Here is a 26,879-nt window from a genome sequence, read left to right as displayed (position 1 = left end):
GAAAAACAACTGCTTGAACGCATGGGTCGGGGTGGACATGATTGAGGGTGTGGACTCGAAACTACCACACCAATGCAACTACCAACAATTTGGAAATTGGTCTTGATCAAGGACACATGACAAAACTAGTGGAAATGCGCATCGGCCATGGAGGAGGGGGGATTGAAGGGGAAAGGTGGAGCATGAATCATGTAACCATGTTAAAAATGAATATTAATAAATGTTAAAAAAAAAACATGATAAACAGGTCCAAAACCTATGGAAGTCCTTTGGAAACAAGCAGAATTCACATCACCAATGAGAAATAAAGACTGACAGCAGAAACACACTCTCATATTTGTAGCCTGTCACTTAAAGTGGTTTATCTCTGAGTGAAGTCAATTGGATAGTTAAGATCCAGATGAGAAATCAAAAGGCTTTCCATGAATGATAGCTGCCAGGAAACAGCCAAAAACTAATGAAAGTAGTTATTTTATCCAAATGCAGAATAATAGGAAAAAGATTAAATATAATTTTCTAACTATAGAGACTCTGAAAGAATGCAAGAAATGCCTGGGTCAAAGTTAGATTATGTATATATCCTGAGGGGCTGATACCCAATGCATCAGCCAGAAAAGAACAGTGATGGGAGACCACTGAATGGGGAGAACTGAGCAAATAATAGGCAAAGGGAGTGGTTGTAGTTATATTGTAGACAACTAGCTGTCTTTGTAAGATATAACCCATTTCTACCCTTTATTAGTTAATCATACACACCTATCTTCTGACAAAGTGAGTTTCCAAACTAAATTTGAAAAATAAAATCATAGATCTTTTCCATATTTGTGGTGGTTGTCATCATTGGCAAGAAAAAAACCGATGATCCACAGATTTTGTCACCTCACAAAAAAGCTTGAGAATAATAAGAATAGTGGACTATGCCATCAACTAAAAATCTATTTACTGAGTGATGCCTTAATATTTTTAAAACTTAATTTTATTTTACTTTTCAATTACACGTAGAAATAATTTTGACAATTGTTTTCTGACATTTTACAATTCTAATTATCTTCCTCTCTGGCCCCTTTCTGAGGAAGTAAATAGTCTGATATAGGTTATTCAAGTGCTTTTATGCAATGCATATTTCTACATTCCCCATGATGTGACAGAAGACACATCAAATATATAATTTTTAAAAACTAATGAAGAAATGAAGTGAAAGATGATATGTTTTCATCTGCAATCAGAGTCCAACAGTTCCTTCTTTGGCTGTGGATACCATTTTTAATCATGAGTCCCTAAGAGTTATCTTGGGAGCTTATTTTGCTGATAATAGTTTAGTCCTTTGCAGTTGATCATCGTACAATATTTCTGTTGTTATATACACTCTTCTCCTGGTTCTATTCATTTCCCTTTGTATAAAAGTCTTTCCAGGTTTGTTTTTACCTGAACTCACCTGCCCTAACGTTTTAAAGAAGTCAATCTACCTCCCAAGATGGGCAGTGAATTTATAGAAAATAATTTTTATTATAAAGGGAACATGATATACTAGGTAAGAGTGCTGGCCCTTAGGTTAGGGAGACCTGAGTTTGAGTGCTATTTCTGATACATACTGGTTAATATGAACATGGGAATGGTGCTTACCCTCACTGTGTCTTAGCCAATGAAGAGTAAAAGTTGCAGATGAGTTGTCCCTTAGATTGGTAGAGAGAATTTCCTTATTAGAAATATACTACTCCAATAAAAATCACAAAATGTGAATAACCCAGCATTTAGCAGATTGTTGGTAGTGGTTACCATCAGAACAATGTATTTTTCCCCAAAAATAAATTTTAAAACCATCTGCAGAGTAGTGAATGTGATGATCTGCTGGGGGAAGGGAATTGCCCACACAAATTAAATAGATAATTCAAGTATTATTTTTGTTAGACTTTTGCTATCAGCTGGGAAAAAAAAACGTTAATAGCTTTATGGATAATGTGCAACATCAAGCTGAAATGTCAACATTAATACAAAATTTCCTTGGGTAGTCAAACTGAAAAATGTTGAGTGGAAACATCTAGAAGTATTTTCCTATTAGTGATAAACTGTATTCATTTTTCAAAGGTTTTAAACATAATTGGCTATATTTTATGACAGTTTCCATATAGAAAAGTTGAAATAAGCCAAGTTTAGTTCAGGTTAACTGAAAGGTACATATTCTTGGAGCATTTGCAGATGGAAGCCAGTTATTTTTTTTCTTTTTCCATTTAATGTAATAAGTAGCTTTCTTTGTAGTATCAATATACTATAGCAGTCCAATTTAGGGATAATGGATTGTACCCATATTTGTAACCTTCAAATCATCCTTGAGAATTACTTAGTTTCTCTTAATTCTTGATTCATGGAAATCTTACCATTCTTTCATATTTAAGACTTCTTAGAATTTTCAAATTTTGTGACCACACATTTATGGCCTATCCATGGAATCGATGAGACAGGAAAGGCAAAGAGATATAGCACTGATTACAAGAGACTTGAGTAGGTTACGTTGGAAATTTTGTGACATTTCAAATCTTTGTGACTGAAATATTTTCAGGAACAAAACTTCTGGTAGTCATTAAAATTAGCTATCCAGTTATTTGAAAACAGGCTATTATTGAAGAATTTAGACTTTATACAACATGCCTGTCCTACTAAAAATTTCTATTTTATTATATCTTGTGTGGTTCTAACATGCTAAAAATCAGAAAAACATCTTCCCCTTTCTTTCCCAATAATGTCAACCACATGGCCAATTGCTAGACCCAAAGGAACACTGGGATAGAAGGATGCATGTACTGAACCACTCCGAGCTGGAAACAGAAAAAAAAAAATTTTTTTGGATGGGTCTTTATATTGAAATTAAATGTTATTGGTTAATTTTTCCTTTAAAGATCAAGAACCAAGATTTCTACAGATATCTACATATGGATTCGGCTCCAATTTACAAACAAATCAGTTCAACACAGTACTAAATTTTTGGCTCAAATCTCAGAAAGATAAATTATCTACTTTTTTTTTCCATTAAACTTTTACTAGGCTAGGTTTCATTTAGTCGATGTGAATTAGGGATGTTGATTTAATGGGAAAAGATATACAAATTATATTTCTTTCTGAAGATATAGACAAAAGCTAGGTCTTATTCCATGTTTACCATTCATACGAAGGCCTGGAGTGAAGGCATTTGAGCATTCTTCAATTAGCAAGAGTCCTGGCTTTGAAATAAGAAAAAAAGTCCAAATTTTGGTCTTCAAATTCACTGTCTGTATGGCATTGGGCAAGTACTCAATCCTCAATTTCCTCATCTATAAAACAAAAAAAGTTTCCATCTCTAAAACCTATTTTTTAAAAACAATCTTATTTTGAAGCAGCATAAGACAAGATGTCCCCACTTTGTGATTGCCCCAATTAACAATAATCAATTTCTTACTGGTGGTATCATATTAAATTGTACAAAATAACTGCAGAAGTGAATGTTTTTCCACATTACAGAGTATACATTCTAAAGAAAAATACAATACTTTTGTAAAGACCTATATGTATATATACCACATAAAAACATGTATATGTGAACAATCAGGAATGTGCTAAAGCCAGCTTGAACCCACTCCTGAGAATAGATTGTTAAATTTCTCCATGAGTCTTTACAACTCCAAAATTGGCAAACACTACAAATCAAGACTTGATTTATTATTTTGTTGATTGTCTGGACTTAAGGAGTGATGGGAGAAAAAAGCTAATAATGCAGGTTAAACCAAAAAAGTGTGCCAAATGTACATTTTTTAGGAGAACCAATACTTAAGAATTTATCAACATACCACTGGAATGAACAAACAGAGAATTGTAAAACAATATCAGCTTTTTTATCCATTATATACAGGCATGTAATTAAATAGGAAGAAGCAAGGAATCAATCCTCAAGTTTCCCATAGCAACCATTTTTTGTGGTGTTTTTCAGTCATTTCAAACATGTCGGACTCTTTGTAACCCCTTTTGGGGTTTGCCAATTCCTTCTACAGCTCATTTTAAAGATGAAGAAATTGATTCGAACAGGGTTAGATGACTTGTTTGGGGTCACATAACTAATAAGTGTCTGAGGCCAGATTTGAACTCCAGATTTCATGATTCCAAGCCTGACACTCTCCCTACTCACTGTACCACCTAGCCATTTTTACCCCTATTTAATGAGCAATGTAACAGAGCAGCATAATGGTAAATTGGTGTTTTGACTAAATAAGAGAGTTATAAAAAAGTGGTCACTGATTATTATCCCTTAAGTCAGGAAAAGTGTTAACAGCTTTTGACAATTTTGTTTAATTGGAATATTAGTAAAAAAGAGGGAAATGTGGAAGGGGAAAAGGTAAGGAGACTTCCTAGCCTACCCTAAATGCTGATCTGGTGAAATGAAGCAATGAAGCTCACTTCCCAACAGAGATAGAGTTCCAATCTTCATGTGGGAATTCTAGTCACTCACCACCAAACTGGGCAGGATCCAGGCAAGGTCCCAATGCAGAAAAACCCTCGTGAGCTAAGCTAACTGAGGCAGCAGTAAACCCAACAAGAAAGTCCCCAGCTCCAAGAAGCTCCAAAACAAGTCATCTAACCCTGTTTAAATCAGTTTCTTCATCTTTAAAATGAGCTGTGGAAGGAATTGGCAAACCCCAAAAGGGGTTACAAAGAGTCTGACATGATTGAAATGACTGAAAAACACCACGAAAAATGGTTGCTATGGGAAGCTTGAGGATTGATTCCTTGCTTCTTCCTATTTAGTTACTTCCTATTTAGTTAGAGCCAAAAACTCTAGTCCAAAAGGCCAAAGTTTCAAGTTGAGGTAGAAGTCCAAAAGCCCCAAGGAGCCATCCTCCACAGGAGAAGATCCAAGGAGCAAAGACTCCAAAGAAGAACTCCAAAGGAGAAACTTCAAGGAGAAGTCCCTTGGACAGGAAGTTCAGGACTTTTTATAGTCATTTTTTTCCACTTCACTTCCTGTCTCTTCCCTACTTTACCAGAACCAATTATAGTCTATCAATTTCCTGAGCACTTGGGAATAGGGGGAGAGGCAGTGGCTTCTGGAGTTGTCACCCACTCTAGCAAGTGACCTGTGAACTCTCATACTTAGTGATTGGCAAGGTACTAAGTAGGGGTACTTAAGTTTTTGATTGATTAACTTAAAAGTCCCTGATTGATAGAAAAAGATTCACTCTTAAAGCAGACTCAGAGAGAGGCACCAGAAAATTAAATGAAGGTGATATTAAAGGCTAATCTGGATTATTATTTTCTCAAGGTATTTTTTAAGTAATGAACAGATTTCTAACTATGCTATTTTTCAAAAACTAGAATCTCAGAACTGGAAGGGAACTTAGAAATCAGCTAGTCTAACTCTGTTTTATAGCTAAAGAAACTGAACCTCCCATGAATTAATACCACCAAAAGTCCATCATCTGCCACCATCTTATCCATCCATTCACAGGTCATGATTCATTAGCAAATCTAGATTAAATGGATTTGACATAACAGACTAAATGAATAAATGCAATGATGAAATTTTAAAAGGTTGTGGTCTGAGTTCACTAGCATTCTTTTAGCCCTGAGATTGATTGCTTTCTTAGCCTCCTTCCCTTGTGATCTCTAAATGCTCCTACTCTGGAGTCAGTAAGTCAGAAGCAGAATAAAATGCTAAGGATGTTTCTTCAGGGAGTTCAAGCATTTCACAGTGTGTGGCCTTGACCTGTGAACACCACTCTTGATGTATAAGGAAATGTACTTTTAAATCAGATGCCTGCAGCAAAACACCAGTGACCAGCTAATGTGCATAAGCAGTCACACATCACACTGAGAAAATAGACAGGTCTGTTCTCTGGAATCAAAATACATATTTATAATGTTGCCCCTAAAAATGACATTTTAATTTTTTTCATGAATCTAGCCAACAGAAATGTTCTCTAGACAAGTCACTGGATCAAAGCCTTCCTTTAGTTCACAATTAGAGACAGAGCCTCCAAACTTCTCTACCTTGCCCTAAAAATGGTTCTCGATATTGGAGTCATGGACATTTAAATCTGGAATGAGCCTCAGGCATCATTTAGTTTTATATATATATACAATTTTTTGAAAGGGACAGTATAGCTTGGGGAGGTGACATGAATCACCCAAAACTTTACAATTATTTCATCCTAAAGCAATACTCAAATCCATGCCCACTAGATTTTGATTACTAACACAGAATCACAAAATTTCAGATTTAGAAGGGAGCCCAAAGTTCGTGTCATCATTCCCATGGCTGAATGGGAATCAACTCCATAGAACCCTCTGCAACATTCAGTTAAAGATATGCCTTATTGAGGCACTCTAGCCCACTTTGACTATTTCTAAAAATGAGTAATTTTCTTCTGCCCACTTTTATCCTTTTCTCCTGGTTCTGCCTTCTGAGGCAAAAGAAAATATATTTAATTCCTCTTCTAAAGGTAGGCATTTGATCTTCCCTGCCTACATCAAGGATTCTTAACCTGGAGTTCTTGAATTTAATAGTCATTATATCTTTATCCAAAGGTGTGCCAGAGTCTGCTTCTACCAGTTGCCTGGAGGCAATTGTTAAATTTTCAGTGTGATCATTTATATTGGAAATAGACAAATGTTAAAAATCATGACTTGACTTATCATTTTGTTGATTGCCCCAGAAAAGGGGGCAATTTGATGGCTCAGTGGATTGAGAGCCAGGCCTAGGGAAGAGAGTTCCTGGGTTCAAATCTGGCCTCACACACTTCCTAGCTGTAAATCCTCATTGCCTAGCCTTTACTACTCTTCTGCCTTGGAATCAATACACAGGATTAATTCTAAGACAGAAGATATGACTTAAATATATATATATACATATATATATATATATATGTATACATAAAAATAAAAGTGATCAGGAAATGTTAATAATGGAGATTAAACTTAAAAGTATATAAGGCATACCTTTTTTTTTACAGAATGAGGTGTTAAATCAACTGTCTATTCTTCTCTAGGGAAAGATAAGGGGGAAATTGTTAATAAAGAATTGAGGAGACATTAAAAAAGATTGTAATACTCAGAAGAGTTTTAAAATTTTGGACCAATGAACTACAAACCAAGGTGCTGAGATAACTTTTGAATGTGATTGCTGAACTCTTTGTCTTATCTGTGGAAAAGATATAGCAAATATGAGTAAAATAAAGAGTCAGAAACATAATTTAAAATACTAAAAAAAAACAATTAAACTTCTCAACTAAATAATGAAATAGAAATCCAGAAAAATCAGTCAAGAGATTCACAAAATTGAAGATAATAAAAATGACAAAATTAAATTAATCATTAAAATTAGGACCTATTTTTAAAACAATAAATCATTAGCTAATTTGATTAGAAAGAAAAAAGAGGAAAACCAAATTGCCACTATTGGAAATGGAAATGAAAAATTCCCAACAAATGAAAAAGAAATGTATTATTTATACTAATAAAGCCAAAAACTTAAAAGAAATAAATTAAAGTTGTAAAAATAAAAATATATGTTAACAGAATAAGAAATAAAGAATATAAAGAATCCAGTGTCAAAAAGGAAGAAATTGAAAAAGCAATAAATGAACTCCTAGAGGGAAAAAATTCCAATTCCATAAGAATTCACACCTGAATTCTGTGAAACAAAGAATGATTAATTTTAATATAATATAAACTGTTTGTAAACATAACAAAAAATATGTCAAATTCCTTCTATGATACATATATAGTTTTAATTAAAAAACCAGAGAGAATCAAAACAGAAAAAAAGAAAATCAAAATCTAATATCCTTAAAGAATATTGATGCAAAAAAAATTTAATGAAATATTAGCAAAGAAGCTACAACATACCATAAAAAAACTATATATTTAGATCAGGAATATAAAGTTGATTTAATATTAGGAAAACAGTAAACTTAATTTACCATATTAATAATAAAACCATCATAACCATATATTTGGGCAGCTAGGTGCCACAATACATAGAATGTCTAACCTGGAGTCAGGAAGAGCTGAGTTCAAAGCTGACCTCAGACACTTACTAATTGTGTGATCTTGGGCAAGTACTTAACCCTATTTGCCTCAACTTCCTCATATGTAAAATGGCAGTCCACTTCAATTTTTTTTGCCAGGAAAACCCCAAATAGAGTCCAAAAGGGTCAGACATAATTGAAATAACTGAACAATAATAAATCATATATTTCTATCAACCAATGGAGGAAAAGCTTTTTGTCAAAACACAACACACATTTCTGTTTAAAACTCTTGAAAACATAGGAATAAATAAACCTTTCCTTAAACTTATAAGTAGTATTTATTTAAATATAAAAGATATCAGTATATGTAAGATATAAAGTAGAATACTTTACAATCAAATCAGTAAAGAAATGAATTTGCCCACCATCACCACCTTTATTTGACATAGTAGTAGAAATGCTGGCTATGATAATAACAAGAAAAATAAATTGAGGAATTTGAACTCACTTCTCCCTAAATAGAAATAACGGTTGATCTTCTATGCCACCTAAGTAACTAAAGTTTGTAAATTTTCAAGTGCTATATAAGCATCCGTTTTTATTATTTGAGGTATGTTTTTGTTTTTATCCCAATCATTTTTCCCTCTATACATTGAAAATTGTTCTCCTCTATAGATAATCTGTCTAAGAATAAATTTTGATTTGTTATCAGGCAAAGCATGTTGTGGAGCAACTTTTATCCATAAGTATAGCTACTTGTTTTATTTGTTGTTTCTTATATTATGTTTTTTATAAAACCTTTAAGGAGGTATAAAGAAATTTCATTTTGGTTAAGTGGGTGACTGAATTCTGAGCAAAAGAATTCTTTAAGTTCTTTATTGTAATGAGGCTAAGAGCCTTCACTGAGTCCTTGAGGACTCTGAATAACCAAATGGGTTCTTTATTACTGTCACTGAAGCACTTTATTACTGTCATTGAAGCACATATTTACATTTAAATATGAAAAATAAGAACTTACTATCTTCTTCTAGGCAGTCTTTTATAAACAGAGTACAATGAGATGGATACATTTGCTGTAGTTTAATGCAATTCTTTCATCTAATATAAGAGGAAATTAAGTAAATCCCAATAGACAGGAAACTTTACTTAGAAATCAGGTTATGAATTGTCATTCTAGATCACTTCATTTATTTGATTACCAGATAATATCCAAACTACTTTATCTATTAATCAGGGCTTTCTTTCTAAAGGGAAAGGAGGTAATGGAAAGAGTCTTGAATTGGGCATCAAAAGATCTGGCTTTGAGTCCCACCTCTGCTCCTTTCTACCAAAATGACCTTGTGCAAATCATCGGATCTTTCTGGGTATCATTTTCCTTATCTGTAATATGAAAGCCTTGGACTAGATGGTATGTAAGGACTCTTCTTCCATTCAACAACTATAAAGACCAAAGGAAAATAAGGGTTTAGTAGACCTACCTTCTTTTCATTGACCACATGCCAAGCAAGGTTATCATCCTTTCATCAACTTTCCCATTGCCCTTAACATAGTGAATAAAAATATTGGGTGCCTTTTTTTGCTACTCAAATACATTGCAAATTTCACCTCATGAATTAAGATTTTTTTTCTCTTTCACATATTTTGGTAATTTTTCTAAAGCTGAATGTTCCTTTTCTCATTGCTCAGAAAATACAGAGCCAGAAAGAGGGATCGACATGTTCTTTATATTTACTAGTTATCCCCATTGTGTTTTCAGATCTTAGCCCCTATCACTAAGTAAACCCTTCTTTTAAAATGTATTTCATGTTATCCAGATTCTCATGCTTCCTCTCTTTTTGGATCCAGTCACTATCCTTCCATGCAAATAACTTCAAGACCTAGCTTATAGACTTCACTGTATTCTAATAGTCCAGCCTCCCACATCAGTTTTTTCAACTTCCATAGCTTTTATCTTCAGTCTACAAAGAAGAAAGATAGACTAAACTCAGGTCAAGCTTACTCCCCACCAAAAAGAAACTAAACTTACCTCAGCTGCTGGATTCCTAATTAGCATTCTGGTTTCAAATCATGCTATCCAGCCAATCCTATCTCTGAACTTGTTGATATCTGCTCTCCTAAAATCTATGCCTAATACAATAGTCAGGGTTAGTGGTTTCATATATGTTTTCCTTTCAATGAGGTGCCATTAAAAGTAGTTGCCTATCTTTGGAACCATTCAGACTTATATAATAGTTTTCTTCATCAAAGGCAAGAGAAAATTTATTCATATGTGTAAATATGATTGATTTTAAATTAGTATGTTTAGATCAGTGTGTTTCTAAACATAGCAGGATCTGCCCAGCAAACAGATTAGCCTTAACTGGAGAATTGGGGCTTTATAAAAAATTATGGTGGATGATTGTGGATAAATGAATTAAACTAACCTTCTGGTCAGAAGTAGAAAACATCATTGGCACTGTCCAAAAAATAGAAAACTTAATAAATGTAACAGACTACATAACCAAGTTCTAGAACAATACAACACATTAGCCAATCAAGAGAGTTAGCTTGTTGAAGGCAGAAACTATCTTTGTTTCTGCTTGCATTTGTATTCCTAGCATGTAACACAGTGCCTAGAACATTTGTTGTTCAGTAAAGTCAGTTGTATCTTCTTTTTTTTAAATAACTTTTTATTTTTAGAAAAAATTTCCCTGGTTACATAAGTCATGTTTTTACTTTACCCTTCACCCCCTTCACCCCCCCATCCCCCGAATCACGACACAACTTTTTCATGACCCAACTTGGGGTTTTCTTGGCAAAGATACTACAGTGGTTTTCCATTTCCCTCTCCAACTTATTTTTGCAGATGAAGAGCTGAGACAAATGGGCTTAGGTGACTTGCCTGGGATCACACAGCTAGGAAGTATTTGAGACCAGATTTGAACTCAGGAAGATGAATCTTTCTAACTTCAGGTCCAGCACTCTCCACCACACCACCAACTGTCCTAGAACATAATGTGTAATCAATGCTTGACTTAATTTCTCTTCCCTAATCCATTCTGAACTCTAAATAGGAGAACACTTCCTCTCAATGTTACTATAATATCTATTTATTTGGAAATGTGCAATATATTATGGTATGTCTATTTCAATAAATTGAGTTTCAACTTGAGTTCATTTGTCTCATCTAGATAACCAAATTGTAAGATTTTAAGTAGCCTTATATCTTCTACTTTCATTTAAAATGATACATTCTATGCACACTGTAGCAATCAGTATATATAAGAAACAATATTTTATCTTTCTACTCTTTATATTACATAGATCACAATTTCTCTATGCCTTCATCTTTCTGAGTTTCTCCAGTGCTGAAAAATTCACCTAGTAACCAATCTTATTATGCATCACTTTTAATTTAACTAGGATGGTCCATAAACAAGTGCTATATCATCAATTACCAGACTTCAACCCAAAGCCTTTCTGACTTAAGACCTGCCAGGACTTGTGTTCCATTAGGAGAGCTGTAATTAGGCATTCAAATACCTGGGGCAAATTCATTTGGAGAAGGGAAGAGAAGGAACAAGACTCCTGAAACTCATTGGGGATAACTATATACATCAAGACAACACTCATGGAAACTAGAGAGGTTAAGGAATTAACAGGCCTAAGCATTCAAAGGGGGAAAGGATTGTTATGGAGAAGGCCATTGGGTGGTTACTAATTTTGGTAAATCAACAAGTATTTCATAAGTACCTACTGTAACTTAAAGGATGCCAAATGGGATGAACTACGTAGTTGATCCTAAATGGGGTGAACTACATAGTTCACCCATTTAGGATCCTTTAGGTTATACTACTTAGTGCCAAAAACTGTGCTAAGTCCTAGGAATACAAAGAAAGGCAAAACATAGTTCCTGTTCTCTAGGAGCTCACAGCCTAATGGGGGGAGAAAGCATGCAAACAACTAAGTGCAGCAAGATCTAAACAGGATAAACTAGGAGTGATCTTAGAAGGAAAGTACTAACATCAGGAAGGATTGTATTAGAGAAGAAAATTATATAAGCTTCCACAGTGAAAAAGATCTGGATATGATGGATTTTTAAAAATAAAAGGTGTTTCCTGAATGATGATACCATGAGAGGTCCCAAATATAGCTATGCAGATGTAGGGATATACTAAAAATTTTCTCCTAGGCTTCAGATGAGAAAAAGGAAGTAACTAGCCTTGAGGAGGGTGACAAGATATATAGTGTCTGTCCTAAGAAGAAAGCCAGGTTTCAATGAGCACCAAAAGGTGAAAGGAATATTCAAGAAAAAAGAACTGGAATCAATGGAAATTTATTAAAGCAGGGGAAGGTCCCAGTGGGTATAAATGAAGGGGAACACAGAAGAAGATAGGGACTGGGATTACCCCAAGATTACCATATCAAGTAGTGTCTTGGGGACCTTCTGGAAAAATGAAAATATGGGCTCCAGAAAGGAGTGGGATGATGACAGTATGCTGGGGAGGATGTTGGCTTAGAGGCTGAGGAGGAAAATGGGCTAATGGGAAAAAAATCACTCCTCTAAGAAAAATTAATTGTGTAATTGAACATTGCCCCCATCTTTAAAAATGTCAACATCTGAGACATAGACTCAGTCTTCCTGTGCTGGTTCTCTCTTTATCCACAGAGATAGCCTTCAATAACACAAGGTCACCTTTGCATTCTGATAAGGATGAATGACTAGTGCATGGATCCTCAGTAAATTATGATAAATGACTGGATGACTTGCTAAGCATTGAAAAGGGTCTACCTGACCATCCATCTCTCAGAAAGAATGCAAGTCAATAGAGGGAAATGAACCCATCAGACTATCTTCTGAAATAATGATAGATAGATGAATCCTCTCAGGAAGACACCTGAAATGTCTTGAATCCTAAGATCCATTGATAGAAGGAAGTGTGATGAAGTGGAGAAGCCAGTGGCTGGGAGCCTTCTATTGTCTTCTCTGTGCACAGAGGGTTCATTGTTCATTCTGTCAGTTAGCATATAATAGAGTTCCCATGGCATTGCTGCAGCTACTGTCTTTGGAATATCTCCTAACAAAAGAGTTCTTCCAATTGTTTGAATGATGTGACAGTTTAAGGGGGCAAAGAAGGTCATGCATAGAAAATAGTTAAAAGAGAGAGAAGCAGTGTGATGGTGTGGAAAGAATTCTGGACCTGGAGTCAAGAAACTGAGGTTTTAATCTGTGCTTACATGCTGTGTGACTATGGGTGAATCTTTCGATATCTCTGGATGTCTTATTTCCTCATTTGTCATACTGGAGGCAGAGACTTTTTTAGAAAGTATTCTGTGTAGACCTCCTGGTTTCTAAAACTAGGCATCTAGTAAATGATTTATTTTTTTCCTCTCTTTCCTTCTTTCTTTCCTTCTTATCACTTTTATTTAGAAAACAGAGGGACTATTATGTGCCTCTTGCCTGATACTATCCATGATAGGGGGAAAAAGTCCAATATAGGGTCTCTACTCACCAAGGCAGTGCGGTATGGTTATGGAAAGTACATATGGACACGTGAAACAGTAAATAATATAAAAGACTAGATAATAAAGAGGAGCTATGGTGGGAATCACACTTGCCTGGGAATCATAGCACAAACTCTTTCTCACAGCTCTATTAGTGCCTTACTAACACAGTATGTCCCAAAAGACTTAGTGAAATTTTAAGCAGTAAAACTTTTAGGACACTTTGTGGGTATATCACAACTACCAGAACCTATCTAGAACTCCAACTCTTTGTTTTTTTCTGCCTATTTAGTTTCATAAGTGGAAAGACTGTTGGTTTGGAAAGCATAGATCCTAGGTTTAAATCTTATCTCTGCCATCCACCATTTCTATGAGTTTGACCAGGCTACTTTGTTTCATCAGGTCTCAGTTTCCCCATATGTAAAATGATGTATCTGTGCTTGATGACCTCTGAGATTCCTTGTAACTCTAAATCTATGATAATCTTATAAGGATTAAACTCTTCAATAAACAGAAAATTAATGAAAAATAGATAAATAAATTAATTTCTACTTAGATGCCCCAGTGGCATCAACCTTGACAAATCCAAAATTGAATTCAATATTTCCATGTTGACGAAGACATTGCACACGTGCCTCAACATGCTGGAGGGGGCTTCTCAATTCCCCCTCTCCACCATGCCTGGAGACAATATTCACATGCCCCTCCTCTCTGCCCATCAGCCAAAGGCAAGCACTTCCTCCCTCTGCTCTCTGGGGTAATGTGAGGGGCTCACAGGCATCTTCAAGGTGCAGTTTAGGCATATGTTCTCTAAAAAATTTGCCAAAATTGCACTATTTCCAAATCAATTCAAATCCACCAACATTTTATACAAACTTGCTATGTGAGACTAATACACTGTTGGTGGAGCCTGATCCAACCAACCATTTTGGAGAGCAATCTAGAATTATGTCCACAGAGTAATAAAACTATGCATACCTTTTAACCCAGAAATAGCACTATTAGGTTTATTTCCTAAGGTGATGAGGGGAAAAGGAAAAGAATATGGAAATTGAGGGAATACTCATCGATTGGAGAATGACTAAACAATTTGTGGCATATGGTTGTGATGAAATATTATTGTTCCATAAGAAATAATAAGGTTGATTTTTTAATGGAAGGACTTACAAGAAATTATGAAGAGTGAAATAAGAACCAAGATAACATTATATACAGCAACAGAAATACTCTTTGAAAAATGATTTGTGTGTATCTATCTGATAAATAAAAATAAGCAAGACATAGTCTATATATACTTATATCTTTTTGTTAAATGATGACTTTTCTAGTATGGAAGGGTAGGGAGGGAGATACTTGGGAATTTTGATGTAGCAAACAAACTACTTAAAAAAAAAAGAACTTGCTTTGTGCAAGGCACTGAGTTAAGTGCTGGAGATAAAAAAGCAAAAATGGAAGTGTCCTTGATCGCAAGAAGCTTATATTCTAATGGGAGGTTGAAGGTAGAGGATGCAAAATGTACACCAAAAAGTAAAGAAAATACAGTAGACAACCTGCCACTCCTTCTCTCACTTATATATTTCTGTTGATGGCACCACTACCTTCCTGCCTAATCTACTTGCCTCAACTTTGAAATTATCAGACAGCTAAGTGACACAAGGAGACATTCCTCTGGCTGTGAAGTCAAAAAGATGAATTCAACTCTAGCCTCAGACAGTTACTACATGATCCCAGAAAAGCCATTTTATCCTCTGTCTGCCTCAGTTTCTCCAAATGACAAATAGGAACAATAGCACTTGCCCTCCAAGGTTGTTGTGAAGATCAGATTAGATATTTGTAAAGAACTGAGCACAGTGCCTCACACATGGAAGGCAATTAGTAAGTATTTGTTCCCTTCCCTCTTATCTTTTATATCCCCATTACCTCACAGATCCAGTGAGTTGCCAAGTCCTGCTGTTTTCATTTCTGCTATATTTCTCACCTATTCTCTGTTCACTGACCCATTCTATTAGCTACTTCTATATTGACCTTTGTTCAATCCCTCATTTCTTTTTGCCTAGATTACTCTAATAGTCTCCACTTCTTTTCAGTCTAGTCCCATTCTTGTCCAACCTTCAGCTAGAAAGTATGATGATCACTTTATTATTATCTACCTGAGTAATTTTCATAATACATTACTTCAATTATGTCCCTCAAAAATGTTTAATGGTTCCCCTTTCAATAACTAAATAAATTCCCAATTCTTTCATTCAAAGCCCTCTAAAGTTTCATTCCAATCCTCCTTCCTAACATTACCTTATACTACTCTTCTTTATGTACTCTACATTTCAGCTGATTTCAGCTGCTAGCCATTATGCATATTCATCTTAATTTCTCCTATTGCCAAGCTTTGCTCACATAGCCCCTATTCCTGGAATATATTCTAACTTCCCTTCCCTTCTTTCCAGAACTCATTCAGGTTCTACCTCCTTTATGAAGCCTTCCCACACCTATATCCTCATGCCCAGGGAAAGTGAGTTTTACTTTATCAAATTTATCACAGGAAGACCTGAGTTCAAATCACTTTGATTTGGTTATATTTTACCTGGATCTTTCCTTTATATCAACTATTTTTCTTTACACTTATCATAATCTTGTATTATGTTTTTTATAGACATGTTTTTCTCCTCTCTGAATGGCATTTAGGGCCTGTATCATTTCTATCCTTATATACCCAGGACCTACTATAGTGCCTTACATTTGGAGGGTTGGGAAAAATCTTTTCTTTTTTTTTTTTCATTTTAAATCAATTTTTTATTTTTTTAATTACAAGAAAAAAATTTTCCCTCCTCACCGTTTCCTTCTCCTCAAAATGACAGGTAATTTGATATAGGTTGTACATATGTTATCACAAAATATATATTTCCCTGTTCATCATGTTGTGAAGCAAAACACATATTGCTTATATCAGAGAAAAAATTTTGGAGGAAATGAAGGGAAGGACGGTATGTTTCAATTTGTATTTGGACTCTGTCTGTTCCTTCTATGGTAGTGGAAACCCTTTTTGTCATGAGCCCCTTAGAGTTTTACTAGATCCTTGCCGTATTGATAATAGTTAAGAAATTCACAGTACATCATCTTATATTATTGTTGTTACTGTGTATAACCTGGTTCTGCTCACTTCACTTATCACTCCACTTTATATCACTTCACATAAGTCTTTCCAGGTTTTTGGGGGGTCATCTTATTTGTCATTTATTATGGCCTATTAGTATTCCATTACAATCACATACCACAACTTATTCAGTCATTCTCCAATTGATGGACGTTCCTTCAGTTTCCAGTTCTTACCACCACAAAAAGAACTTCTAAAATATTTTAGAATTAAAAGTGTATACAGTTTTACTCTGCCTGGCTCCTTTGAAGATCCTTTAAAAAATTATAGCAGTCATATAACCCAAAGGATCCTAAGAAAGAAAATATCATAAAGTCATGAGTGATATTAATTAACTATTAACAGAATGGTTGCTTTTTGCTATAGAATAGAGTTGGACAATGGTACAAGGCTGTTGATTTAGAAAATATTGACATCATCACATTTGATAGGATAAGAAGGATTATAGCATCATAGGCTCAAAGGATTTAGAGCTAGAAGGGAAGATAAAGGCTATTGAAGCTAATCCTCTTCTTTTACAGATGATGAAACTGAGGACCAAGGACTTAGTGACTTATCCATGGTCACACAGATACTAAGCAGAATCTTATGATAGTAGAGGGTGTTGTTTGTCCTTTGTTTCAAAGAAGACCAATGAATCAAGAGGTGATGTCTTGACTCATGAGTGAATTGGATTTAAGTGAGACAGTTATACAAGTCATCAACCTAACTCTCTTTTCCAAAGTCACTGAAGTTCAGTAGCAAGATAAAAATCAAGATGTAAGAGATGGTCTTGATATCTTCAATGTCTGATCAAGCTCTAACAGCTCCACAGAACTGTCGTGACTGTTATAATGAACTGTTCCCCTGCCCTTTCTGCCAAAAGTCTTGACATGCTTGGGATAGACATTCCCCCTAATTCACTAATAAGTTTGAGAACTGTTGGTTAGCATCAACTGGGTCTAGCAAATCTGCCAAGAGTGTTTTACCAGAGTGTAACCTCAGGGGATATGACAACTTCTTGGAGTCACAGATGAGAGTTGGGTATGAGGTAGACCTAAATGTGAATGAGCAGTCATGAAAAGTTCTTAGCAAACCATTGAAATGAAACAATGCTGTTTGGGTGCATCAAACATTACAAAGGGCTTTAATCACAAAGAGGAGAAATGTGGACTTGTTCTAATAAACAGTGGAATGTCATTGAAAATTTCTGAACTGAAGAGCAATGTGATGGAACGGACATATTAGAAAGATTAATCCATCACTGAGTTCTATGGAGCAGATTGGAGTAGGGAGACATTGAAGGCAAGAACAAACTTAAGAGATTAAAATAGTAGTCCAAATATGAGGGAGGCATAGGATTGTACATGGGTAATAAATAGAAAGATGTGAAGACATTCCAAAAGAAGAATCATGTAGATATGGGGACAGATTGGATATATGATATGACAGACAACTATTAATGTTATTTTTGACATCTCCCAATTTTCTAGCTGGGCTGTTTAGAAAAATGATACTTGTATAACTTTTGTATATGTTTTCATTCAGGTTCACCAAAGGAACCTTCTATTTTTCTAAATATAATGAAAATAGCAGTGTAGCATTCAGGCAATCTACATATCATTCCATCATATAGTCAGTTGATAGCCTTCCTATCATTTGTTGTTGTTGTTGTTGTTGAGTCTTCTCAGTAGTGTCCAACTCTTTATAGATAAGGAAACCAAAGTTAGCTGGATTGTCCAGAGTCACATAGCTAGTGTCTGAGATTGGATTGGAACTCAGGTCTTTCTGACTCTTGACCTTTATTCACCACCTAACCTACCTATAGTTTTCTTATAATACATTTCCCTAATGACTTCTTTTATTTCTGTTCCTCTAGAGAATTCTTTCTTGGTTATACATTGAAGTCTGCTTATATTTTCAAATCTCTATCATCTATCCCAACCTCAAATCTAACATCTATTTCCCATTGCTTTCAGGATTTGTTAACCAGGTATCCCATTGTCACTTCCAACTCAAGTTATGGCATATGATGATGATGGAATACTACTGCACCATAAGAAATAATGTTAAATTAAAAAAATAGGAAAACCCACATGAAATGATGAATAGTAAAATGAGCAGAACCAGGGGAACATTATATTCAGCAATAGAAATAGTTTGAAGAATAACTTGTGTAGGTCTCCCTCCAGAGAAAGAACTGATAAATAGAAAAGAAAAAGACATAATTTTATATATACATATATCTTATTTTTTCAAATGATATTTTCTTAGGTATGGGGAAAGGATGTAAGAAGGTAGTTTTCTGGGTATTTTAATGTAGCAAACAAATGAATAAATTTAATGTAAAACGCAATATGTTCAAAATTAAGTTGATCATTTTCTTTCCTCTGAAACCTATCCTCCTCCTAATTTTCTCCATTTGTGAAAATTACACTACCATTCTGGTATTTTGTTGTTTGTCATCTGATCCAGTAGTCATAAAATTAACCAATTGACTATATAGTAATACTAGAAGCATCACCTTTAAATTATCTTTTATTTGTTTATTTCACCTCCCAGGTCAATATATACATTTTGAGTGCAAGAATTATTTTTTGTCTTGTTATCTCCAGAATCAAACCTTTCCAGGCATATTATAGATATTTTTTAAATGTTCATTGAATTGAATTGAATTAAAGATGATGCCTTCTGCCTGAATGAAAAATTAATAGATTAATAGGTTGGTCCCAGGGACCTTCTATCAGTTGATTCCTAGAAAAGGATCAGCAAAGTCTCAGGCCCTGAACTGTATGATTTGCAACTTCACTGAGGGTAAGAGTGTTAAGGACCCATAGTATATCAGGAAATACTTGACATTCTGAAAAATCATGTAATAGATTCATGTGAATGTCATTTCACGTGTCAGGATGTTTATCTTTCTAAATTCTGGAAAATAACCATCCTGAATTTCCATTCTGTCTGTCTGATTTCAGAGCTTAGGGATAAAAAGCCTGAAGTCAGAATGTCTGGGTCCAAGTCTTGCCTTTGATACTTACCACCTAGGTGACCTTGGGCAAATGACTTAACTTCCCTTGGATTCAGGCTGAACTTTGGAGAATCCTCCTAATTAGGAGATTAAAGTGCAAAAATCAAGCAAAGGAGAGGGTAGAGGAGAGAAAGATCTACAGTACTTGTAGCACTTCAAGGTGACTCCCAAAGCCCATGACTAAAGTCATCCTAATCACTATAAAGGGAGCTAGAGTCAAAATTAATCAGGAAAGCAAAGAAATTCCACCAAGGAGGCCTATTTGAAAGTGAAACAGAGGTCAAAACTCTGCTACAGCATGGAAATTAGAGCCTACCAGATGTTTCAGTGATGTGGCATAGTTCAATGAGGGCAGAGTTGCAGGTTTATTAACCATGCCAGCTGGAGTTGGAGGATTTATGCTTTCTTTGAGATGTAAAAATGTATAATCACAACAGAGACATAAAAACCTGAGCAGGTTTTGAGGTCACAAAATCTTGTAAATCATATTTCACTGTAATAAATGAAACCAACAGCAGAGGTCTCCCTGCAACGTGTGGCCAAACCTCAAGAAAGAGAAGAGCCAAATGGTGGCAGTGATTACTTGCCAGTTACACTTAAATATATAGGTCAAAAATAATTCATCCATAGATTATTATCACTGTGATTACTATTATAATCACTGGAGAGAGAGAGATGAAAGAGATGAAAGAGATGAGAGAGAGAGAGACAGAGAGAGAGAGACAGAGACAGAGAAAGAGACAGAGACAGAGACAGAGAGAGAAACAGATGAGACTTTCTCTGGGTTTCATACATAAGATTTAATGCAATTTGACATTCAGGTCCTTGGAAAGACTTCTTTTGAGTTCCAGTAGATTTTTAGAACAAAATAGTTTCTTTGATTAAATTAGTCCCTTCTGCTTATTCAGTCACTATATGTTTGCTAATCTCTGGTAGCTGGCCCTCCAAAGTTGCTAAAAGCAGTGATAGTCAGTGATTCAGATAGCTAGAGATAAGAAAATAGGCCAAATAGCCTCTTCCAGGTGTTTCTAGTTTTCTGATTTCATGAGTTCATTTCAGTTGTGTCTGACTCTTCGTGGCTCCATTTGAAGTTTTCTTGGTATAGATCAGTGATTCCCAAACTTTTTTGGCCTACCGCCCCCTTTTCAGAAAAAATATTACTTAGCGTCTCCTGTCACATATATCACTGCCCCCTTATGGTCATTTACCTCCCCCAAATGCACCTGTGGCCATCACTGCTTCTCCTGGATAGCTGCAACACCCACTAGGGGGTGGTGGCACCCACTTTAGATAGTGGAGAGATTTGCCTTTTGCATCATTTTACAGATGAGGAAAATGAAGCAAACAATGTTAAGTGACTTGCTCAGAGGTGCCACAGCTAGTATTTGAATTCAGGAAGATGTCTGTCACTTTATCCATTGTATCATCTCACTGCTTTGCCTTCTGATTGCCCAGCATTCTGATTATATAGGCAATATTTTTGTAGAAATAATATTTTTCATCATAGTTCTAGGACTAAAAGGAATATTAAAAAACATCCTGTCCAGTTCTTCCATTTTATAGATGAGGATTTGGGAGCCCAGAAAGATTAAAGGGTGTTTAATCATAGAAGTGGCAGGATTGATCCCAGGTCCTTTGACCCCAGGGCCAGTGCTTTTGTCCATGATTTCTGAAACCAGAAAAGACTGTATCCAAGAAGGCTACACTCTGGAATCAGCAATGCAGAACATACTTCTGGGAGCTGGAAGAAATATTCACATTCAATGAATCATCAACACACTTTTCCAGAATATCATTTATTCACAAGCGTTCCTGGGGAATAGCTGATTTTAGATAATGAAATTCAATGGTTTATTCAATCAAGTTCATTTCCTATTTGTCTTCAGTTTTCTTCCTGATTCTTACATGCTGGCATAAACTTATTATCTTTTTAAAGATTCTGAATAAATGTCTTAAATCTCATCATTCATTGTTCACGTTTAGGGTTTTCTATTTTAATTATTTATATTAAATGAAGAATTTTATTTCAGTTTATGAAACCTTAAAACATGGAGTTTTCAACAGCACTGCTTGATGCAGTTGTTGCAGTAGAGGGGGACATGAGACTAGTTTGTTTGCTTTTTTGTCTAGATAAAGGAATAAATAATGCAGGAAAATGCAGCCTCTGATTCTGGCATGATATTTCTATCTGTTCTTAAAAAAATCCAATCCATTTGATAAGGTTTTTCACCACTTTGTAAGGAATGCAAACAGTATAAGACTTGAAATTCTTTCTTCTTTTACAAAGCTATCACTGGAGATACACTTTTTATGAAAACTATGAATTCCCAATTTATTAAATTAATCATTTCCACATAGTTTTGTTTATTTCATCAAACATTTCCTAATTACATGTAAACATTTTTAAACTTTTTTGTTAACTTTGAATTCCAGCATGTTTCCCACCCTCCTACTCTTATCCTTCCATTGAGAAGGTAAATAATTTGTTATCAGCCTTAGACATTGTTATGTAGAGATTGCAGCATGGAATCCCTGCAAAATACAGGGTCAGCCTCACCCAGAATTTAACAACATTTACTTGCTGTATGATCCTGGGCAAGTCACTTGGCCCCGTTTGCCTCAGTTTCCTGATCTATAAAATAAGCTGGAGAAGGACTTGGCAAACCACTCCAGTATATTTGCCAAGAAAACCCTTTTAAAGGGGTTACTGAAAGTTGGACACAATTGAAAAACACTGAATAACAGCAATGCAGAATATATTTCTATATGAACCATGTTGTAAAAGAAAACACAGATCAAAATAATAAAGAAAAAATTTTAAATATGCTTCAAACTGCATTAATTGTTTATCATTTATTTCCCTCTGTGGAGGTAGATAAGCATTTTTCATCAGAGATACTTTGGAATCATCATGGATCATTGTCTTGATCAAAGTAAGTATTTCAAAGATCATCCTATATTGCTGTTGCTATGTTGAAAGGAACAGCTAGGCAAGGTAGTGGATGAAGTGACAAGTCTGGAGTTAGGAAGACATCTTCAAATTTGGCCTTAAGCACTTACTAGCTGGTGACTTGAGCAAGTCATTTAACATTATTTGTCTCTGTTTTCTCATCTGCAAAATGAGTTGAAGAAGATGGCAAACCACTCCAATATCATTGCCAAACAAACTTAAGTGGAGTCATAATGGGTTAACTATGACTGAAAAATGACTGAACAACTATGTACAATGTGTCTGAACTGAGTACAATATTCCATTGATTCAGCTCAAATTGCTCTGCATCAATTCATATGTCTTCCAAAATATTTCTGAAAAAAATTATAGCATAATAGTATTCCATTAAAATTATATACCACAACTTATTTAGCCTTTTCCTAATTGAAGGACATCCCTTCAGTTTCCAATTCTTTGGCACAACAAAAAGAGTTGCTGTAAATATATTTGTACAAATAGGTCCTTTTCCTCTGATCTCTTTAGAATACAGACCTAGTAGTGGTATTGCTTGGTCAACAATTTTTCTAGTTTTTTGGGTGAAATTTCATATTGTACTCACAAATGGTTGAACTAGTTCACAAGTTCACCAACAGTAAATTAGTGTCTCAATTTTTCCACATCCACTCTAGCATTTGTTGTTTTTATTTCCCTGTCATGTTAACCAATCTGAGAGGTAGTATCTCAGAGATGATTTAATTTACATTTTCTCTAAAGTAAAGTGACTTTTAGAATATTTTTTCTTATAACTAATAATAGCTTTGATTTATTCTTTTGAAAATTGCTTGTTCATTTCCTATGATCATTTATCAACTGGGAAATGGCTCTTTTTTATATATATATAAATTCACCTTAGTTCCCTATACATTTGAGAAAAGAGGTCTTTATCAGAGAAATTTGATATTAAGACTTTTCCCCCAGATTTCTGTTTTCTTTGTCATTTTGGCTGCATTAATTTTGTTTATGAAAAAAGCTTTTTAATTTCTTGTAATAAAATTTATCAATTTTACTTCCTGCGATCTTCTCCATCTCTTGTTTGTTTGGTCATAAACTCAAAAGATATATTTTTTTATGTTTCCCTAATATACTTATGATTTCATCCTTTACATTTAAATAATTTATTTAATTTGACTTTATCATAGTATATGTTGTAAAATGTTGATCTATGTCCAGTTTCTGACAAACTACTTTCCAATTTTACCAGTAATTTTGTCAAATATTGAGTTCTCACCCAAAAAGCTTCGATCTCTAGCTTTACTTTAGCTTACTATGGTCATTTTCTAATGTGTATTGTATACCTAATCTACTCCACTGAACCACTCCCCTATTTCTTAGTTGGTACCAGATTGTTTTGATGATTACCACTTTGTAATGTAGTTTGTCATCTGGAACTGCTAGTCTACCTTCTTTAATTTTTTTTTATTGATTCCTTTGCTCTTCTTGGTCTTTTGTCCTTCATTTCATAGTCACAATGCAGTCATCATTTTCATTTTTGATACTAATAATTTGGTTTTCTTCTTCCACTTTTTATATCAAATTAACCGATGATTTATATATTTTACTGTATTTTTTTCTGAGGGAGGGGAACCAGCTCCTAGTTTTATTTACTAACTAAATGGGGTTTTTTAACCTTTCAATTTTATTCATCTCTCCTTGAATTTCAAGATTCACAATTTGATGTTTAGTTGGTAACTTTTAACTTGTTCTTTTTCTAGATTTTTTGGTTGCATACTCAATTCATTGATCTTCTGTTTCCTTCTTTTATTGAAGGAAACATTTAGAAACATAAATTTGGCTGTATCTTAGAAATTGTGGAATATTGTCTCATCATTTTCATTCTTTTTAGTGAAATTATAGATTGATAGAGTTGGCGTAGAATAGGGAATAAACAATCACAGATCTGACCTCACAATCAAGAAGAACTGGGTTCAAGTCCTGACTTTGATACCTACTAGTTGTATGACTCTATGTAAGTCCCTTAACTTCCTCACATTCCCAGACAATTCTCTTAGGTAATGTTACAAAATAGCTTCACATTTGTCTTGGTGGAAAAGTTTCCTCGCTAGGAGTTTCCTACCAGAATGAAATCACAGATTCAGACCAATATGTACATAAACAGATCTGTGTGTATATTAGTCCTATGATGTCATAGGTGTGAATAATTCCTCCACAATCAAAGCATAATCACTCACCACCTCAGGGAGTAATCTTCATGGATTGCTATGCCCAAAAATAATTCCATAGTTGGTGGCCAACCTTTTGATGGTGAGCTTCTCTGTTCTTAATTAGGTTGATCTGTTCTCCAGGGATGAAGAGCCATTTTTCAGGGGGCTCATATTCAAATCTTTTCCATCTTGATGAGAATTGCTAGAATCTGTGGTTTATAGCAAGAACCATTGAGAAATCTGGGTCAATGGCAGACTACAATAAGCTCTGGAATAGAATTTTATTAGCAAATGTATAGTTATGCATTTGGCTATACACATTCACATATGTAGAGACATCTGCTTTGGTAGAAAATGTTTTCTCAACACAGAGTTCCATAGAACAATGGAATTATAGGTCTGGAGTAAAAAACATAAAAACTAAAACACAGCAATTAATTGCGCCAGTATAGATTTTATGTTCTATTTTTTTGGAGATATTCAAAGATATGGATGTGGTTGTATGTGTGTGTGTGTGTGTGTGTGTGTGTGTGTGTGTGTGTGTGTGTACACGTGGAGAGAAAGAGACAGAAATATAGATATAGATATATTTTTCATATACACTGAAAGACTTTGTTCCCCCCTCAGCTTTAGATATAAATAACGGGAGGATGTGACAAATAACCAAGAAACATCTGAATTTAGTGAATCAGCAAATTTATGTTCATTTTAGCTAGGGCTTCACTGTTGCTTGATAATCCATTAATGCTTTAGTCATATGTTCCATGATTGTTTACTGAAAAGGTGTTTCAGACCTTCTGTACACTCTTCAATCCCTTTTCTCAATCTATTCCCATAAGTACAAGAATAATATTAACTAACATTGAAATATCACTCACAAGGTGGCAGACACTATGCTAAGCATTTTACAAATACTTTCAATTAATCCTAAAAAGGATTAAAAGAAGAGGGTGTGGGGAAGAAAGAGAGAGGAGGAAGGGAGAGAGCAAAAGAAAGAGAAATAAGATTCAATATCATCCCCATCCTCCTGTTTTTCTGTTACTAAAGTTGTACAGAAGATACCTTCAGTGAACATACAGAAAAGGTTACATCCTAATTCCTTTATACAACTACAAAATTCCATTACTTTATTTAACTACAATACTTGACCAGTTAAATTTAAATAAAAAAGAATAATACGTGGAAGAATATCAATAACAGAAACAAAATAATTGTAATAAAAATGAGTAAAATTTGTGAGATGCTTTAAAGTTTCCAAAGTGTTTTGTTTTTAATGTTATTGGGGGGGGGGGGATAATTGAGAGTTAATGGTAGAGAGAGTAGGTTTGTAAGGAAAGCTCCCCTAAAAGAGCTTGACTTCGAGCTCAGCTCTAATGGACTATAAAAAATGTATAATGGAGAGGAGGCTGTAACAATCAGTCAGTCAATAAATATTTCTTGAGCACTTACTAAGTCAGGCTGTGGGATAAGTGTAAAATGGCTCCTGCCTTCAAGAAACATATATGTTTTGAATCAGAGAATTGCACATGGTGATAGCATAAATGTGTCCATTTGAGGGGGAGATGAATTATATATTGAGAAAAAAACCCAGTCACATAAAGGAAAAGGTACTACTAAAATGTTATGAAACTTATAAGTAAGAGTTTATTAATTTGGATAGGAATATAGTAAAAGAGAATTAAAAGAAGAGCATTATTTGGAGAAAAAATGTCATTGAAATATATTAATATTATCTTGGTAGTTATTTATCACAGAAACTACCATTAAAACATTTCAAACTACTAGTAATACAACCAACAATAATTCAGTCATTTCTTTCTGAAAAGTGAGATGTATTTACTCTTCAGTCATGAATCTTTTATTTTACTCTGCATTTGAAAGATGGTATATTCAAAGGAAAAGCAGCTGAGGCATGCTGAGAAATTATTTGTTTTGAAAGAGGATCTAGCTATCTTATCTCAGTGAGACTGGACTCAGTTCTCTTTGGGAAAATTAAAGGGTCAGAGTTACTGCTTTGGGGGAAAACAAGTAGAAGAAAGAATAAAAGAGGAAGGAAGGAAGGAAGGAAGGAAGGAAGGAAGGAAGGAAG

This window comes from Gracilinanus agilis, chromosome 4 (genome assembly GCF_016433145.1).
Source record: "Gracilinanus agilis isolate LMUSP501 chromosome 4, AgileGrace, whole genome shotgun sequence".
Classification (NCBI taxonomy): Eukaryota; Metazoa; Chordata; class Mammalia; order Didelphimorphia; family Didelphidae; genus Gracilinanus; species Gracilinanus agilis.
This window is presented reverse-complemented; position numbering follows the sequence as displayed.